Source organism: Pogona vitticeps, chromosome 1 (assembly GCF_051106095.1).
Source record: "Pogona vitticeps strain Pit_001003342236 chromosome 1, PviZW2.1, whole genome shotgun sequence".
Lineage (NCBI taxonomy): Eukaryota > Metazoa > Chordata > Lepidosauria > Squamata > Agamidae > Pogona > Pogona vitticeps.
The window spans coordinates 117,928,244-117,948,873 of NC_135783.1; the positions used below are offsets into that span (position 1 = coordinate 117,928,244).

The 20,630-nt window shown below is 39.2% G+C and overlaps 1 long non-coding RNA gene across 3 annotated transcripts in view; it reads left to right on the top strand.

Moving 5' to 3' along the window:
- LOC110090120 (uncharacterized) overlaps positions 1 to 20,630 on the top strand; it is a 41,164-nt gene that overhangs the window by 9,207 nt on the left and 11,327 nt on the right. For 2 of the 3 annotated variants that reach the window (XR_012087265.2, XR_012087267.2), the window contains exon 3: positions 19,057 to 19,194. This is a non-coding gene — a long non-coding RNA (uncharacterized LOC110090120). Of the gene's footprint in view, positions 1 to 4,376; positions 4,471 to 19,056; positions 19,195 to 20,630 lie in introns of those variants that run through there. The other variant, XR_012087262.2, reaches the window with a different exon arrangement.

The window sequence follows — 20,630 nt, forward strand, 5'->3', positions numbered from 1 at the left end:
CCAAGACAGCCCTTTACCATTTCTTAGAATATTTACACCTAAGCTTTTATTCTTACATTGTGAGTTTCCTAATGGATCTCAAGGACCGCCTTCACAGCGGATTGCTGTACTAGTACCATATTTCAAAGTACCAACCAACTCATTATTTTAACACTCTTTAAAATAAATTGGTTCATGACATGTTAATTTGACATAATTTAAAATTAACAATTGAGATGCAAATATTGTCATTAAAAATCCAGCAGTTTTCTCAAAATCTCTCATCTATGAAATCACAGGTTTCTTTGTTGAAGGGAAAAAGAAATAAGCTGTTTGGTTTCTATATTTGAAAAAAACTAAAGGTAATTTTCAGAAATGTATAATGTTTTTTAAAAAAACTAAACACAAAGCAGTTAATGGAAGCCCCCCTCCCCTTTTCAACACTGAGAACCTAATGTTGTTTATCTGTTTCTCTATTTCCTCACAACCATTGTTTAGAGATTATATTTTTATAGATAAAAGCAAAATAGAAATAAAAAGTTTTTTAAAAAAAAATGCGGCACCTTAAAGACTAACTTTTATATATATATTTTAATGCAAGTTTTCATGAACACTTCATCAGAACTAAGACAAAGAGATTTTGCTTTTACCTATAATGCTTGCACAGACTAACATGGTTACTCCTTCTGTAACTACAACTATTTTTATTGAGGACAGCTCCCATTACCTGAGAGTTCTGGGAGTTGTATTTTTTAAATAGTGATCTCCCCCACCCCCCAAGCTGTGTTTTAATCCATTGGCAGGAAAATTCCAGGCAAAACCTGATTTGAATACCTGGAGCCTTTCAATTTTTCCCATCCTAACAATACAATCAGATTATGGGTCAATGTATATAGAAATGCCTGATGATAACAACAAAAAAAATCACTGAAGGGAGGGGAACTTAGTGAAAGGTAAGCACTTTAAAAACAGGTGTTCTTTCATTAAAATGATTGGTACCTAAAGGCTGGATGGTGCCTAAACTTTTAACAAGTTTGGATCCACCCTTGTATCCTTTTTTTAAATTCAGATCACCAGTATTTCAGGCAATGTGAAATATATTGTTTCTGTATGGAGATGAAGTGGGTGACTCATATGGTATGCATTGACCTTTAATGCACTACAGAAAGCATAATTTGGTGTGCAGAAATATGATATTTCAGCTTCAACAAGTGACAATCAGGACATTTTTCTTCTTGTCACCTTTGCTCTTCCGTGTAAACAGAGTCATCTCATTAAGCAACCACACACTGCTCTGCTGTTACAGTGTTTAGGCTTGCACCTCCGTATAAGTGTGAGTGTAAGCCATTGCAAAATAAAGAAATTAGATGCTACATACGGAAGTAGGACGTGGCATCACAAAACCATACATTTACATGTCATCCAGAAATAAAACAGGGAGCACAATCTGGCCAAAGTTGTGCGGTTCTGAGTTCCAGAAGGAGAAATTCAGAGGAGTTTACTTAAAAGTGAGTTCCTATTTCCCTGAGTCATGAAGCTCACTAGATGACCATGATCAGTTAACTCACAGGGCTGTGATAAAAAACATATGCAAAAGCCTCATGAGCTTGACCATAGCCCTTAGACTGAGAAGGAATGAGCCAATGTTTACTTTCCATATATTGGAAATATATTGGTGGCTTAGCTAGCTGGATAGCTCAGTGGTTTATGAATCTGGCTGCAGAGCCAGAGGTTGGAAATTCCCTCCTGTGAAAAGAGCCAGCCAGTCTGGCCTTGGGCAAGCTGCACAGTCCTAGGTTGCCCCAGAAGAAGGGAAGGGTCAACCTCTTCCAAGTAGCCTCTGCCTGGAAAAGGTCACCATAATTCAGAATCAATTTGATAGCATGCACTTATTAATTATATATTGACAGATTAGAACTCCTATCAGCCCTGTCCAACTTAGCCAATGGTGAGTGATCACAGGAGCTATATTTTCCCCTTCCTCAAGGTGAGGATTTTTTTTTTCTGGATGAAGAGGTGGAAGGGAAGAGGAGATGGCAGCTGAATTGCTGAATACACACCAACCTCAAAAAGCCCAGGAGACTACCACGTAGTGAAGCCCCCCATCCTTCTTCCTAGAGTCACTCAGCTGCACTAGTCTTACTTATCCTGGGGTTAAAGCACCCAGAAGAGTCAAATGTGATGGGGACCACGGAGGTTTGGACTGGAACCTTCTCACTGCCTGAACACCTGTTTAGACTTCCAGACCCCAAGGTGCCCTGGAGAGTTTAACACAAAAAGGGAATTCCCAAGACTAGACACTGAGAACAAGTGTGCCAATCTTGCAAGGAAGCTACCTACACTCCCACACACAAACACCACAAAAAATCCCAGTAGCTGGATGAGGCTAGGACTGGTTTTAGCACCTTCAACCCTCTCAGTCAAAATGAAACAATTTGCCTGAAAGGATTTCTATAATTTACTAAAAAGGGGCGAAGGAACAGAAGGAGAACAATATATCCATGAAGGCTTGCACGGCCGGGATCTAATGGTTGTTCTGGGTTTTTCGGGCTCTTTGGCTGTGTTATGAAGGTTGTTCTTCCTAATGCTTCGCCAGTCTCTGTGGCCGGCATCTTCAGAGGTCAGCAACCTGTGAAGGAGAGCAATTCAAAAGGATAAGGGGTAAAACATTCCAAATAGTTACAAGAAGCAGCTTTTCAGAAAGGAGCAAAGTGTAGACAGACTTTCAAGCATTCAGGCAGAAAACACACCAGGAAATGATAAAGCTAATCTACCCTATCTATGGATAACCAGTGTGGTGTAGTGGACAGTGTCAGACTAGGACACAGGAGGCCTGGGTTCAAATTTCTGCTGAGCCATGAAAACTCACTGGGGGAGTTGAACTGGTAAGATGATTCCTTAAATCTTACTTTGACAACCCTATCAGGATCACTGTAAGTCAGTTCTGATTTGATGCCATTCCCATCGCCCAAATCTACATAACTCTCTGGGAAGGAAGTGAGCTTTCAAATTGGGTTTAGTATCCTGTTGGGACAGCTTTGGGGTAGTGTTAGGTTTTACACTTCTTGTATTTCCTGAATCCACTGAGAATCCTCCTAAACCCCCAATAATGGGGATAACCATTGACAACCAATGTATACTATTTCTTCTTCTTTCCATCATGGTTCATAGACAAAGTGGCATCATTGCGTCCAGAAACATTATGTTGGCCTGGAAAAAATACATTCCAATGGAGAAATATAGTAGATGGGGGGGGGGGGGAGAGACTTTTGGTGAAGCTGTTTTTTTGTCTGTAAGAAGATTCCTTACCTGGCAAGTGGCTGAAACCTGGGGACACTGATTGTTTATTTCATTTGATTTGTAACCAACCTTTCTCCTTTGCTTTGTTTACAAAGCTTCAGATGCCAATACTGTATCATAGAATTGTGTGGCGATCCTGCAACAAAATGCAATTCTGAGAGAATAAAACGTTATGTATTAATATAACAGTGTTAAATCCAGTTGTTTGCAATGGGAATTGATAGCATGTTCTTAACTCTCCCTTTGAAATTGAGGTAAAAACTGTAGAAGTATTTTCACTTGGTGGCATTGTGCTCCTTTTGTCAAATATACTTTTGTTGTCTACTACCTACTTCAATTATGTTCTATTTTACTTTTACTGTTTAACACAGTGGTTCTTAACCTTTTTGAAAGAAACGCCCCCTTGAGCCATTGAGGAAGTTATCATTGCCCCCCTCCCCATGGTGATATCTTATTTATTTATTTATTTATTTATTTATTTATTTATTTATTTATTTATTTATTTATTTATTTATTTATTTATTTATTTATTTATTTATTTATGACACTTAAATCCAATGACCCCTGAAAACAAAATTCCATTCCAAGAAAATGATTTAGTTGCAAGCAAATTTTAAGACTCACAAAGAAATATAAAAAGGGCATTTAAAAAAACGCAATGCAGGAACTAAAAATTTCAAGACGAAAACTCTGAAACTAAATTAAGATTGGAGGAAAATATATATTCATGCACATTGTAAAAAGGCTGCAACCAACTTCACAGGTTTGGCTTGCTCCAGCGCCCCCCTACCGCCCCCTTCTGCTCCAGCGCCCCCATGCCGCCCCTTTTTGTTCTACCGCCCCCCTGAAAAATGAAATCGCCCCCTGGGGGGCATTATCGCCCACGTTACAGAAGGCAATGAACTCACATCTTTCAGAATGAGTAGACATTTGTTAACAACTGTTGATATCAATGATATCTGTGTAAATTAAAACATTGAATGCCTTTCTCCCTCCCTCCCTCTCTCTTATCTTTTAGCTTTGAAATAGTTGCATGCCACCACCATCATGAACCTGTACTGTACAGAAAAATTCTTAATTTTCTCTTTTTCTTCCAGAACACAAGTCTGCTATCTTTAACACTGCATGGATTACAACAAATACAGTATTGCACTAATCTGTATATTTTGAGAAAATAAATTGATTCCCAGAGGAGTGATTTTTTTTTAAAAAAAAACTCCATTCCCAATATCTGGAAATTGTTTAATGTTTTTTCCCTTCCCAAGCATAATACCTTGCCGTACTGCACAGTACACAACCAACAATGTCAAAAAGTGAGCAGGAAAGCAGAACACGGCACAAGGAAAATAATATAACTTTTGTAAAATGTGTTAACCAAAAGCTCAAGATGTTACATTCTGCAAAGAATAGAGGGTCACTGCCTCACTGTACCATCTTTCATGCAGAATAATTAAAAAGGAGAAAATGGAATCAGACAGTCTGGAAATGGCTTAAAAATTCCAACTTAGAACAATCACTACAAATGAGCAAAACTCAGGGATTCTTTGACATTTTATGTGGCACATGTCTGATATTTACCAGAGTGAACACTGTAAACTTTGCCTTGTAAAGGAAGGCTGAGGAACCTGCAGTCCTCTAGTTGTTTCTGAATTTTAGTTCTTAGTTAGTTTGACCAAGCATGAAGTGTGATGAGAGCAGCAGTTCATCAGCTTTCAGAGAACTGAAGTTTCCCCAATGCTAGTGTAAAGTATGAAGGGAGAATATGCACCCATCTACATAAATATGTCATGGACATTTTCCAGGAATCTACATCCAAGTAAGGGCCTTCAGGGCAGCTGCCTGCTATGAGTCTTCGGTGACTTTTTCTCATAATGTATTGTAACAATATTGAATTCAGCACTAATTGTAGAGTGAGCAAAAGCAGATGGGGAAGCAATATGAAACACTCCTAATGGTAAAATCCTTATTAAATACAAAATAATGCTTTCTTATATGGTTACCTTTCTTGGGCTAGCTGATCATACTGCACATGGACTCATTGGGAAGCCCATTCCCCCACACCCATCAGCAAGGAAATTTATTTAAATCTTTTTTAAAAATGAGTTTTAAAAATAATGTATCACAAGTAGTTTGAGATATACCAATGAAATATAGAAAATTGGTCCTTTATTCCCTGCTTTAAACTGACTATTCCTTTCTTTGGGCTTTCGGACTCTGCTACTGAATATACTGCCTTCTAGTTCATCTGAAGGTGGTTGATTTAGATGAACTAATCAATGAAGGAAAGGCAATTATATCCTGTGTTCTATAAGCAATTATTTCCAGCACTCAGAGCAGAATTTCGGAATCATCCCTTCAGGTCTGTGATATCTGTGTTTCAGTATTTCACCTTTTTGCTGTTGACTTTCTGATTTAGTGTAGCAAGGGGCTATGAAGTAAATTCCTGTTCATTACAGGATAGTCTGGAGTCTTCACCAGCTCCACCAGCTTTTCTTGGCCACACTGCAGTTCAAAGTTGGAGACAAATGGTTTTCAGTCAGGAGATGGATGTCATGGGCTTAATTCTTACCATATTGACTAAAGAACAGTTATGCAGAGACGATAATATAAAATGGAGCCACTCTTTTCCCGTTAATTATCTAAATGCATCCAAATCCTCTTTATACTAAGAAGAGGACTAATTTTTAAAAATGGCCTTTCATCTCTGATATTATTAATCTTCTCTAAAATGTAGCCTGGTCATTAATCAAACTGAAGTATAATAAATACACACATTAAAAAAAAAAACACACAACCCTCTGTGAGTTTGGCTCACTTTAACACAACCTGAGAAATTCATCATTAACGCTGAATCATTGTCTTTTTCTCTTCTGTCTACATTTTGTTTATGAACAAGTCTGCCCATTTTAGTGATGTTATGCATGTGTTAAATCCTACATCACAAAGGGTAATACAAATTATGGAGGCTGATTCAAAGAAGGAAGGAAAAAAATTCCTCTGTAAACTTCATTTCAAAGATTCTGAAAATGTAATCTGGATGCGAGCCCACAAATTTAAGTTGCCACAATAAAGACCGACTAGATAGGAAGAGTGAAATCTCAATGTAGGCTTAGTTGTTTACACTGGCCTAGTTCTCAGCTCTGCATTACTTGCCTTGCATCACAATTTGTTAGAGTTTTCTTTGCAACCTCACATGCTGCTTGTAGTTGGTTTATCTAGGAGGGACTTTTCTGAGCTGGGGTCATTGTCTATCTATCCTCCACTAACCAATTCTCCTCTGTGGATCTCTGTGCTTCTACTGTGTAGAACAAACGAATTTTACCATAAATTCTAAACTCTGCAACAGAATTTACAAGTGGAAATTATTACTCAGCACTGTACACGTCTTCCTGCTTTAGCATCGAGAAATAACAGCTTATAGCTCCCCGGGGCCAAAATGGGACATCCCCCAAAACTTCTGAGCCCCCAAGACCAGCATAGCCCAAACTCCTCTCCCCCGAATGGTACTCGGAAAGTCCTTTGGAGGATATTGCCATTGTTTCAGCCTCCCTGAGAACCCTGCCCCCAACACCCTCAAAAAGTTTTATTTTGTCTTCAAAATATTTTGGGCCACTAATGCATCATAGGTGGGCTTTTTCTGTTACAAAATGTTTCTAAGAAAACTTGGAGGTGGGGAATACAGGGGTGATGTGCATTTGAAACTCCAGGGATGATCGGCCCTCTCCATAGACTTCTGGAGACTGCCTTTCCTTCCTTTATCTGCTGGTTTTGGGATAGTTATACTGTACTGATTAATGTAAACAGAGAATTCCAGGTAGGAACTGTCATTCAGGGAGCGGGATCCTATTCCACATCCAATAGTTAGAAGAAAGTAACTTTGAGTTAACCAGGACTGTTATGCTGATGGAGGATGGAATGATGTACTTATGGCCCTGTTGGTCATTCCCCTGCTGGGGTACCAAACTGGCAAATGTTCACCTTAACTGAGACTGAATTATCCTAGGAGTTAATTATGTTGGCAGTGATGTGTTCCTACATTAAGGAAATGGTGGAAAGCTGAAATGTGAAAACAGACTTCTAACACAATCAATCAAGGCTGGAAGGTTTCTATAACCCATTCTCCTGAGCCATTTCTGCATTCTGCTCACCTAAAAGAAATGGAAGTGGAAATAAATTAACTATTGCATTTGAGGAAAGCAAAGAGGTCCCTTCCACACTCTCCCATGGTGGTTTCCACTTTCTAGCTTGCAGGTATCTTCACCTTCCACAAGGTTATAAATATTACTTTTTTGTGGAAAAAAATTATATGTGTCTTCAGCAGTAATTTCTCTGGAAACATCCCTCCTCAGAAGCAATTATTTTAGCATTGCTCCTGTCGGAGCTGTTTAAACAGACTGATCCTTTAAAAGTTGGCAACACTTGTTCGAGTTCTCATGCAAATGAAATCACACTGAATTTCAATGGGATCACCATACGGATGCACTTTCTGTTCTTCCCATTTTTTGTCTGCCAGTATGTGCCTTTTGAATTTGCCATTTCATTTCAGCAGCATTGCAGAATGTATACAGTAGGCATTTCCAGGTTTTCTGCTCTGATCAGACTTCTAGAGAGATATAAAGCTCCCAATTTACTTCTGCAGGATTCACATTCAGAGAATCAGAATCAATACTTGGATATAAACTGAATGACCAGGGCAAAAGGGATGAAAAAAACAACAACCCACTGATGTACATCACTGTAATGAGGTCAAAAATTCTTATATTCATTACAGCTTCCTAGACCTTCTTCCTATCCTTCTGAATTTTTTCAGAAGTGGTTATTTTGGGTTTTCTGGGCTGTTTGACCATGTTCTTAAGGTTTTTATTCCTAACATTTCACCAGTCTGTGTGGCTGGCATCTTCGGAGGACAGGAGTCAGAGCACAGACAGAAACATTAGGAAGAAAAACCTTAAGAACACAGCCAAACAGCCCGGAAAACCCACAACAGCCATTGGATCCCGGCCGTGAAAGCCTCTGAGAATACGTTTTTCAGAAGTCTTGCCTTGGGACAGCTCTAGTGTTTCTAGGCAAGAATCCTGCAAAAGAGCATATGCCACTTTCATAAAAAGTGCCAAAAATACCATCAAGAGGGTGAGGGAAGCACACATAGCATGCCGTTTTAACAAACTGGTTTTAATAAATAAATAAATAAGTAAGTAAATAAGTAAATAAGTAAATACATTCAAAATTTCACATGGTGGTTATTCTCTGTGCTGTGTACCGTCTTCGTAACAACAGTCACTCAGGAACCTAGAAAGACTTAGAATGTCTTTTTCTGGAACCCCCAACATGTAAATGCTATTTTTCCGCAAATCGTTTCATATTTATTCCACTGCAACAAAGTAGCCTTGAGAATGAGTGACTGTTCCTACAAACTTCATCTAGTTATCCTAAGAAATAAAAAAAACTTACCAGCAATTTTGATTAAAAAGAAGGAAGGAAGGAGTATGGTGCTTATTTGTAATTTTACAGTTATAAAATCACCTCTCAAATCACAACTGAAGACTCAAGCTGAAGTAGGCAACATCTTAATCAACCTGAATCAAAATGGGCTGTTCCCAAGTCACTGATTTATGTCTGAACAAAGCCTTACAGTTGGTGGACATCATCAATACAAATTCATCCATCAAGTTTATGGTGGGGATGGGCGTGCGAGTGAATGGCAATTTTAAAAGAGTTCAGTTTTTAGATTAGGGGGTAATATGTCATATCTTACATAGCTCTTCTATGAACATTTTCTACCCTCAGAATTGAAGTATTAACTATCTGTTTTGCAGTGAATCTCTATCTCACTTATTTCACCAAAATGACACTCAAATCAGTCATGGTAATCAGCATGAACATTTATTAAAAATAAAGGCATGCCTTTTCTCCCATTAGTTCTTCAGGGTTTTTTTTTTCCACTGAGAAAATGTCAAGTTTTCAAAAGCTGCAATCCCCCCCCCCCACCGAATTGTTTTTAATTTATTAAAAAGGACATTGTTTTAACTTCGAAGCAGTTCCTTAAAGTGACCCAGCTCATCTGGTCCATCACCCTATGTTGAAATAAAGCATATTTTGACATAGCAGTGTTTACTTTTCATTTACAGCTACTGGCTGTTTGCTTATAATTGGTATTTAAAGAGGTTAGTGATCAGTAAAATAAGAATCAGCACAAAATCTAAGTTGTGCTTAGAATTTTCAATTGCAAGGAAAGAAGTAAAAGCAAAAGGAAATGAAGGGATGAATAAATTTACATACTTTATCATTTTCCTAGTTAATATGGATGAGCAGAATTTGGTCCTGGTGCTGGAATGGCTGATTGATTGACTGATTGACTGAACTTCTACTCCGCCCATTTAGTAGCAAGTAAACTGTGGGTAGTTTACAAACAAAACAGACATAAACATAAAATTCAACAATAAGCATATATTAAAACAACAAACAAAAAGTAAAGCCTCCTAAACCCAACTATATCTAAAGATGTGAACTAACACAAAGGATGACAGCAACAGCAGTGTCAATTAAACAATAAACATCAGGTTGTCAATAATGAAAAGTAGTTACTATTAAGAAGTGGTAAGAATTTAAAAGGCTTGAGTGACAAACCATGTTTTCATTTGCTTTCTAATGCTGAGGAGAACAGGGGCCTAACACACCTCCACAAAGAGAGAGCTCCACAGCAAGGCAGCCACCACTGAGAAGGCCCAGTTTCTAGTTATAGGTTTCTGGGCCTCAGATGGGGTGGTCACCTGTAGTATCAAGGATTGGGAGACAGAGATCAAGGAAGGAGTGTTCTGTCAAGTAGCAATTTGCCCTTCCCCCAAACTGAGTACCTTCCAATCATTTTGCACTACAGTCCCCACAATCACTAACCACTGGCCATGGTGGTTGAGGTTCATGGAAGCTGTGCCCCGAAGTATCTGGAAGGCACCATGTTGGGGAACAATGTCCCAATTCATGGACCTCAACCAATCAGCTGAGTGTTGTGTGGGAGAAATATAAATATTCCATGTTTCAGGTAAGAGGCTCAGATCATAGCCACCTTTATTGGACTACAGGGAAACAACTTGAGTGTATCTAGGGAAGAATCCTGCAAAGGGGCGGAGAGAATCATAAAGAATAATTGAGTTGGAAGGGGCCTATAAGGCCTTTGAATCCAACTCTCTGCTCAGTGCAGGAATCTAAGTAAAAGCGGATGATTGTCTAATTTTCTCTTGAATGCCTCCAGCACTGGAGCACTTCCAAGGTAATTGGTTCGTTCCATTGTTGTACTGCTCTGTTACAAAGTTTTTCCTGATATTCAGCCTGAATCTGGCTTCCTGTAGCTTGAGCCCATTATTAAATTTTCTGCACTCTGGGATGATGGAGAACAGATCCCACCCCTCCTCTGTCTGACTATCAAGTATTTACACAGCATTATCCTATCTCCCCTTGGACTTCTTTTCTCGAGGCTTTACGCAGAGAGAACTCCTGTTCAGAGAATTATGACTACAGGCATGGTGCATTTATGCCATCCAACTACATAACTTTTTTCTACATAGGACATTCTATAGCCAGCTTATTGGCACAGCAGTGACAAGTCATTTATCATTAATTAACATTCTCAGTATGTCTACCTTTCTATAAATGATAACTTTAGCTAGTTCTACTTGGTACCATGTTACTGTCTGTTTCATGTTTAACTGTCTTCCTCCTGATCTCTTTCCACCTTCCCCACCCGCATATTCCTTTTTGGCTATCCAGTATGGCAGTGACTCCCAGATGTTCTTGAACTAAAACTCCCAGAAGGCTTCATCACTAGCTGTGCTGGCCAGGATCTCTGAGAGTTGCGGTCCAATAACATCTGGGAACTCAAGGCTGAGAACCACTGTGGTATGGCAGTTGAGGCTCATGTAAGAGAAAGGAGCTCAAATGACGTAATATAGAAAGAACTTCTGAATACACATAGCACAAGATAGGAGGAAATTTAGTGGCATATAATATATTACTAAAGACATTTAAATGCCTATAAACATATTTCCACAGTTGTGTTGCCTGCATATTGCTTTGATTGGACCTGTAGTGATAGTGTTGAACCTCAGCTTGTGGGAGGAGGGTACAGCAAAAATGCAGCTTCTAGATCTGGCCAGAAGTTGCATGCACAACGCCAGTTTGCAGACAGCGTTCCTTATCTAGGTAAAGACATCTGTAAGGAAGCTTGTGAGACAAGATTCAGGAGAGGAAAGCTATAAGTGTAGATCAAGACCACTCACTCTACCAAGGGAGCTGATGGGGGGGATTATCAGGAATGACCTGCTGGGTCTTGGAAACATACTGCAATCAAAGATGTAAAATAGCCAATCTCATCCACTTTGCAAATTAGCAGGCTATTGTACTTTCTTTGATTTGCCACCTGCTGTGTCACTAAGGTACAGCAATAGAAAATAATAAGTTGGCAGCCATTAGCACTTGAGGACTCCCAAAGGATAGATTCTGCAATGGTGCAGAATCAATAGTGAAGGATATTTCTGCACCGCTCTTTCCAGAAGACCACTTTTATTGCCCAACAAAAAGGCCTTTAAAATCAGCTATATTACTGTACCTGTGAAAGTCATTGCTCTTCTGATAGATGGGTCAGGACAGGCTAGTTGTGACTGGTATAAGAAATGGATGGTACATAGGCATGAGCTACAACCACAGACACTTATAGCAAACAGACACTAGGATAAGTATAAGCATGCGTCTTTTCATTTTCTTTGTTTCATTTTCCTTACCAAATTATCAGTGGAGATTTTCCAATGGGATACCTTAAGGGGCAAACTGCTATGCTGTGTCTGGAAATATCTTAATATAAACAATGATGCTGTCACTAACATTCTGTACAACAGGGAAACCCCTGAGCCTCTTTGTGCTGAACATGAATTAGATTCTTATTAGGGTTATTCCCAGCTTCATCTGAACACAGTTCAGAAGAACACCTTCTTTTCCAGTGGGCCACTAGATTTTGAAAAAGAGCTACCAAAGAATTGGGCCCACAGTATCGCCAATGAAGATTGTCCTTCCTACTTGGACATGACTATTTTGACATGCACTGTATGACTATCTAATAAATAGAACACTCTTTTGCATGTAAGGGGTCCCAGATTCAATTCCCTGGGCAAAGGAAGAGGAAACATGTTACATTTTTGAACCGAAGTCCCAGAATACTTCCATCAGCATGACTGATAGTCATACATTGTTGTGTATCTCAGGAACTGTAGTCTGTAAAAGATAGTTAAAGAAAAAATGCTGTGAAAGATTATGTCTGTTATTTTGAGACAGGTCCTGTCAGTTAGTGTAGAGAGGAGAATACTGAGTGAGGTGACCCAGTGGTTGCGGATTCAATAAAATGGATTTATATTTTGCATCTCCAAAACCGAACATGAAAATGGATTCTCTTTGCAACTGGAAATCCATGTTTTTGCAAGCTTACAATACACTCCACCGGAAAGCAAAGAAAAAAGTGTGACATCATGCTTGCATTAAAAATAAAAAAGTTTTACTGTGTACTTTGTGTAGCATGTACATTTTAAAAAATATGGACAAGTCACCCTTCGGTGAATGGGGTTATGTATCTGTCAACACATCCATGAATCTCTCTATTTGAAAAATTGGATGCAAAAATGCATAGACCTTTTTTTCTGTTAAAAAACAACAACATGGAACAGAGGTGGATGTTGGAAATGGGAAAAGTCCAGGGAAATGGATTTGACAGAGCTGTAGAGCTGCTTATCCACAGCTACTTAGCTGATTTATTTGTTTATGAGACTATAATTCTGTACGTTTGTAACCAGCCAGGCATATGAAAGGGGAAAAACAGGTTGCAACTGCATAGCTGTTGCTATTCCACTGAAGATAATAGTATATGGAGGGATTCTGGGTATAGATCATGAAGGCATGGGCAGACAATCTACAAGCTACCTCCAACCAGTTAGTAGAGGGGGGATGGCATGAGCTGCGATGGAAGCAAGTTTCCATTCCGTCAAGTGTATATCTTCATTTACCTTCCCCTTTCAGAATCTTGCTCCTCCTTCTGCCCAGAAGGGGTCAGTGGTATAAGACACGGAGTGGCTGTACCCATACAGTATCATAAACACTGTTTCTAGCTCAGCCCCTGGCAATTTTGAAAGAGAAGGAAGCAACATGGTCCTTAAGCATCCCATTGACTCTGCTTCCATGTCTCCTAGATCACCATCTTTTGTTCCTGCCCTTCAAAGCTGTTGCTCAGGAATGTAATTCAAGAAGTGATATTTACCCAACATGCTCTTACTAGCCATGGATCATCTTTGATCACTTGAGTTTTTGCCTCTCATGGATCTGCTAGGAGCCCAGAAACATGGCAAGGAAAGCATGGCTGCCTTACTTGCTGTAATTGTTACTAGTCAAAACACAAATTGAATTCCCCTTTTCTTGGAAGTATTTGGCTTTTGTGATTTATTGTCAACACATTGTCAGCTGGTGTTAATTGGTAACATGGAAATCAAATGAGAACGTATGAGTTCTTAAGAAAAGAAATTTATATGTGACCATAATTTTTGTAAAACAATACAATGTGTGGATGTTTAATTATGAAAATTAAAGTTTTAAACACAAAACATGACAGGAAATGAGTTCATAATTTGCGTGCAATCTTGTATCAGATGACACAAGATTATTGTATCTTCTGCAATATTATTTCTGTTTTGTGCCTGTTGGAATAATTCACACTGAGTGATTCATTCAGAATATTCTCAAGAAAGTAGAAATTCCTTTATTTAAGCTTCAAGTGGTCCATTTATACATTATCTGAAGCATTATGACTGCTCTGCCACCCCCTGGTTGCTCCCACACTGCTGATTAAATTCTACAACTTTTATTCTCTCCATCAAGGATGGCATCTACAATTTTGCAATATACTATCAACCCATACTAAGTATTGGGGGGACAGTTGCATGTGGTGTGGAAGAGATCCTTTTACAGTAGCAACACCTAGTGTAGATATAGCATAAATAAGGTCAGGATTTCTTTCTTTCTTTCTCTCTCTCTCTCTCTCTCTCTCTTTCTTTCTTTCAATAGCCTAAATAGCTGTTTAATAATAGAATTTTAGAACTGCAGAGCTGGAAGGGACCCTATGGATCACATCAGGTTCATCCCCTGTCAAGGAGAATTGAACTCCCAAACTGGCTCTGCAGTCAGACGCCTAAACCACTGAGATCACTAGTGTGCATGCATGAGCACACATGCACACAGAGTGAATGCCCTCCTGAATTATAATCAGTGACTGATAATGCCCCAGAAGTCTGGTGGATCACATTAATTCTAACCACCTTATTTATTTGATTTGATTTATATACTGCCTCATCAATGCAAGCATTAGTCTGGGTGGTTTACAAGTTAAAACCTAAAACTCCCACGGCCCCCAAATAACAATACATACAACAATATGGTAATTAAAAACAAGCAAAAATCATACATAAAAAAGAAGAGAGAACAAGAAAAGAGTAAAATATTAATATTAACAGCATTCAGTTGACTCAGTTGTCAAACCATTTGTCCCAATAAAGTTTGCTAGAAGTATGATAAGATCATGAGGGAATTAACCATAATATCCTATATCTTTCAGCCCTGTCTTGCCCAGCTTTGTGCCCTGATGATGTTTTGAATTTTAGCACCCAAAGCAGCATGGGCAATGAACAGAAATTATGGCAGTTTAGTCCAGAACACTGCGAAAAGATAATTGAGGTGGTAGATTTTTTTTCTTTTTTCTTTTCTGCTGATGAGGTCCTTTACTGTTGCATAAATCAGAGGTGTCAGGAAGTGTAAGATTTTTTTCACCTTGCACCACTGGGTCTCCATGTTCACCAATATTTCATGATTTACTCTTGTTAGGAAGTTGTTTCAGACACTGGAGACTTGTCAAGGAGAAAGGAAAAATCCCTAAACCATATTGATAATCTTCCCAGGGATGCTTTAAATGTAGACTATTTTGTATGGGAACACGAGATCAGATCCGATGACCCAATTATACTTTTAACGCAGCACATACATCAGCTATTTTTAGGGTAATGTGAATGATGCAGATAAATATACCTTGTGAGGAATGTATATGTATGGTCTTCAACATAAGGTTTTAAGAAAGCACCATGTGTTAAGTGGCTATTATATAAAATTATTTTAAAAAAACTTCATTATTTAGATGGGATTGAATAAATCCAAATGTCTAAGAGAACAAATCACTAAATTATGGCCTTCATTCATTAGTTTGGCATTACTTACCCCCTGCTGGCACATGCTGGAACACACTAGTAAATGGGATGCAGTGACAGAGTGCTGAGGAAGATTATGACAGGAAATTCAAAGAATGGCATGAGATATTTCATCATGAGTAGCTCTTTTTGTCAATTCATTGTTGGGACCTGTGTGGGATAAGCTCTGAAAATGCTTCCATAACAATGCATGGATTGCCCCTTTGTTTCTCAGCCCGATAAGTGGCCTCAATTGCCTTTTAAAACCCTAAACAGATTGGAATTAGGTGATGTGATAAACTATTCACAACTGTATAGTCACACCCAGGCCTTCAGATTAGCTTCAGAGGTTCCCCTTGACAATTTTTGTCCAGTCGTGTCCGACTCTAGGGGGCGGCGCTCATCCCGCTCTTCAAGCCATAGAGCCAGCGTTTGTCCGAAGACAATCTTTCCATGGTCACATGGCCAGTGTGATTTAGACACGGAACGCTGTTTACCTTCCCACCGAGATGGTACCTATTTATCTACTCGCATTTGCATGCTTTCGAACCGCTAGGTTGGCGGGAGCTGGGACAAGCAACGGGCGCTCACTCCGTCACGTGGATTCGATCTTACGACTGCTTGGTCTTCTGACCCTGCAGCACAGGCTTCTGCGGTTTACAAATTCACTATTTAGATAAAAGATCTAATTTTGTTTGCTTTCAATCAGCATATTGTTGTATATAATTATGTGGGATTTTTAGGGATGGACCAGCTCCCTGTGCCTATGGACTGCAGGAGTCCCACTCCTCATCTAGATCTATCAGCCTTGTTTGTGTTAGAGAATCGGCCTTTTTTTCAGTTGTTGCTCCATATTTGTGAAAGTTTTCTTTTTAGGGAGGGACATATTGTGTCATTCTGTCAACTCCTGCAACGTCACTGAAACCAGTTGTATTGGCTCTTGCCTTTCCATTGGACTATTTCAGTGATGTGGAGAGGGGGGATTTGCTGGTTGGGTAACAGCCTATCTTCCATATTATTTTACCCAGGCTTCGTGCCCTGGAGAGGACACTTCAGCTTCGCGTACAGCGTCAAAACACTATACGCTGTTCCAAGTCCTCCATACAGAGCACGTTACCATAGTCTCTCGAGACTGAAGGATGCCTATGAGTATGATATGATTCCTACTATTTAAATGGATTTTGATGATTTTAACAGTTTTAACTTCGAATTACTGTATTGTTTTAATGATTTTAATGATTTCAGTTGATTTGTGTCACATTGGCAGCCTTTTCCCATGAAAGGTTAGCTGAAAGGAAGCATACTGTGCCTGCGTGTTTGTGTGTGTGTGACAAATGAAATAAATTAAAAATCTTTCTTTCACACCTTGAAGCTGTTATTTGTGTTTCAAAAGAGTATTCTTATGCTAATCTCATCTTGACATGCAAATAACCACCGGAAGGGGCATCTGGGCTGTTTTAACATTTGATCACTTTGATGCCATGTGGGCATGAAGTTTAAGGACCACGATGGGCTGAACATCTTCTTCACAGAAGAAAGTGTGACCCATAGTTAATTAGTTAGTCACTTCATTCATACCACACTATTACCTCATGCATGTGACTCAAAACAGCTTCCAGTTAAATAGAACAAGCGTAATTAATGCATAAAAGCATGGGAAAAATTAATAGAAATAGACAAGAGGAGAAAATGCAGCACCTACCAACTCAGTTTATAGCCCTTTCACAGCAAGGAAGGCCAAAGGTGCACTTAAATAGAAAGGTCTATTTCTATTTAACATAAATAAAAAAAAGCTGCCAATGGAAAGAAGAGGAGAAAGTCAACTTAATGTCACCTGATATGGTGATCCAGGGGTCTGGGAGTGGCCACCAACACAGTATAATGATTTCTAGATTTGCATCTAAAATTATGAATTTGTGTATGCTGATTTTGCTTTAATCTTGATCCATTTTTGAACTGATAAGGCCTCCCATTTTTGGTGCTCTGTAAGTAGCCATCCTGTGACCTTTATGCTTGCCACTGCTAGCTCTTGTAAGTGACATGTACACACCTCAAACAATTTTCCCTGTGCACCTTGAAATGCTGACTGAACAAGGCCTTCCTCTCAGATTTCCATGGATGTTTGGAAACACAGACATAATGGCTACCAGCAATGTTTTTGCTGCAAGGAACACAAGGGCTATACTGGCGTGCCCACTGCAGTCAGGTCTGCTGTGTCAAATGGGGAGCTGCCTGACTGGAGAGCAGGCCAAAGATTGTCTCCAGACAAAGAAAGCCTGAAAAAAGAAGGGCAGAACAGCTGTTGGTGGGAAATATATGCAATGTTACATGGTGTGAACTCTACAATAACAATTAAGGTCTGAAGACAACACATAGAAGTTTATGCCAGCCAACATGATCAAATACAAAATGTTCTGCATTAAATTAATTTTGATATTATTATGTGCCATTGAGTCACCTCGGATTTATGCTGCCCTATGAATGAGTAATCTTCAAAATGTCCTCTCTCAGTATATACTTCTTTTCTCTTACTATATCATTACCACCTTCTCTACCTATTTTCAAACCAGCTTTCTATCTCTCAGCATTTGTTCCCTCTCTCTCTGACTAACCAGCCCTATCTAACTCTTTCTTCTCCCACCAAATCTCATGTAGCTGCTGACTCCGCCTCTCCAGTCCTCTCATAGGCTCATGCAAATCAGGTCATGACTATGAATGGCATGAGTGACATGGGTGATCGTCACAGAAGCATTCAGCTGTGGTTTATCATTGCTTTCTTCTGTGCAGTACTAACAAAAGTTAGTTTGAGTGTTGCTGTTATCTGTAGAAAGATGCTTCGGCAGTGTCACTTTCAGCTAACGCTGCTACACAGCAACTGCCCTCCAGAATTATCTCTGCCCCATCACTGTAGGAACTATCGGTTCTCTTCTGCTGATGTGGCTGTTACTCTTGAAGAGAGTGGCTGAATCTTATTCTGTTGCTAACCTGCAAACTTTTTGGGTGACCCTGGTACATGTCAAGTCTCGTAATGGAGTCTGGTCACCTGATGGAATTGCTTCCAGCTTAACTGATACACTCAACCCCCCTCCCCAGATTAAGATGTGTATCCAAGAAAGGGGTCAGGCTTCACACTTCTATAACCTACTACAGTTTCCCATGACTACATATTCCAGTTATATTTATAGCACTGAGCAATATTATTAAAGCTGCACACTTTAAATGAATTAACAAGCAACTAGGAGACACATATCCACAAGTAGCTGCTAATGATGAACTCTTGCTGGATTGCAGTGATGATAAACCATCTGGCTTGAAAGCTGGCACTAGTCAAGAAGAGGCAATATCAGCAATGATGCAACATCATAGTTGCCAATCATAAATAATGATGATGACGATGATGATGACAAGAGCACCAACGATGATGAAGGTGATAATGGATTAGGAATTCAGTAATTTAATCTGAATGATCGTTTTATAAACTGTTGTTTTTCCATTGTTGTGCCATTTAATACAGCTGGAATGGGAGAGGAGAGCTACAAATACAATCTCATTTCAAGTGTTGTTTGAAGAAAGGAGTTGTTTAAGTTCCCTTGTGTGCCATGGAGATCTTTAGCTGCCAATTATACCAGGAAAACAGCCTTTAAACAAAATGGTAAGAGCTATTACTTCAATGCACATTTTTACAGGTATGTTAATTTTAAAGGAAGAGCTTAAAATATATAACTAAGCAGTAATTTCAGGTCTTCTTTCAAGATTCTTATGATCATTATTGATTTTATTTTATTTATTATTTACCTTTCAATGCAAAATAAATTTCTGAGGTGGCGCACAACATATGTTACAGAGAACAAAACGATTTAAACCAATCACAGCAACAATAGCATTTTCAACAGCAGGGAATCTCAGAATTTGGATAAAAATCACCACGGCACAAAAAGCTCAATGAAATGATAGGGGAACAAAATATTGCCTGGGGAATTCAAAGGACATGGGGCTACAATAAGAGGAGAATAGAAATGCCTACTCTTCCTAATTTTAACAATTTATCCGTCTTCTCACTGAATGTGCCCCTCTTCTCAGGACCAAACTAGGCATTGAACAGTATCCTCTTCATTTTATCCGACATAACATAAAGTTATGCAATTGCACAAGTGGCCATGCATCTCTGGTATGACCTGTTAGACAATGTGCCAGTGAAGTGCTTCAGAGATAGCACTTTGGCCTCAGCAGTAGCACAAATATCACAGGCACAGCCTTGAGCTGCACACATGTAGTTGTATAATAGGAATAGAGCCTATAAGAGGAAGACACATTTCCTCTGCGTAATGCATTTCTCCTTCAGAATTTCCTCAGAGATCTGTTCCTCAGCAATCATACGTATATTTACCTTCCGAAGTGCAATCACAAAACGAAGCATGCTAAATGCAAGGTATATTCGTGGGAAAGTTGTGTGGTATGGCATAATGTGAGGGAGTGCTGCTTTTAAAATTTAGCTAAGTGTATTGTCTCAGGTCAAAGTTAGGTCAATGCTATACACGCCCTGGGACAGCTACCTAAAGCAGGGTTAGGGAGATTTCAGGCCTATGCATGTTGCACTTTTGTTTGCTTGCCTGTTTTCCAAGGGACTCGATATCTACCAACCAGAACCTGATGCAAAAGTCATACCTTTCAAAGTAAAGAATTCCAAGCCCAAAGAATTGTTTTGTATATCAAAACTAAATATAGCTGACAGTTGTTCCACACAAAAATCTCCTTATGTTTGTCAGCTACTGTCCCCGATGTAGGTTCTTCAGTTTCAGCAGTACAATTTTAGGGTGAGAGAAAAGCAGCTTCCTTCCACTATAGTTAAACAACTGGGAGTCAGAAATACTTGCTGATTTACTACAAATCCCTCAAAAATCAACCAGTAAATTAAGATCTAATGTCTACTCTGGATTAAAATACCACAGGTATTATTGAATTGACATATTGGAGATCTTGTTTCTTGTCTGTAGAAATGCAAAGTTGCTTAGCCCACCCCCATCTCATTGATTGCCAGGGACCAGAAAGCTGAATCAAAGCTGAATCAAAGCTACTCATCTGGCTGAC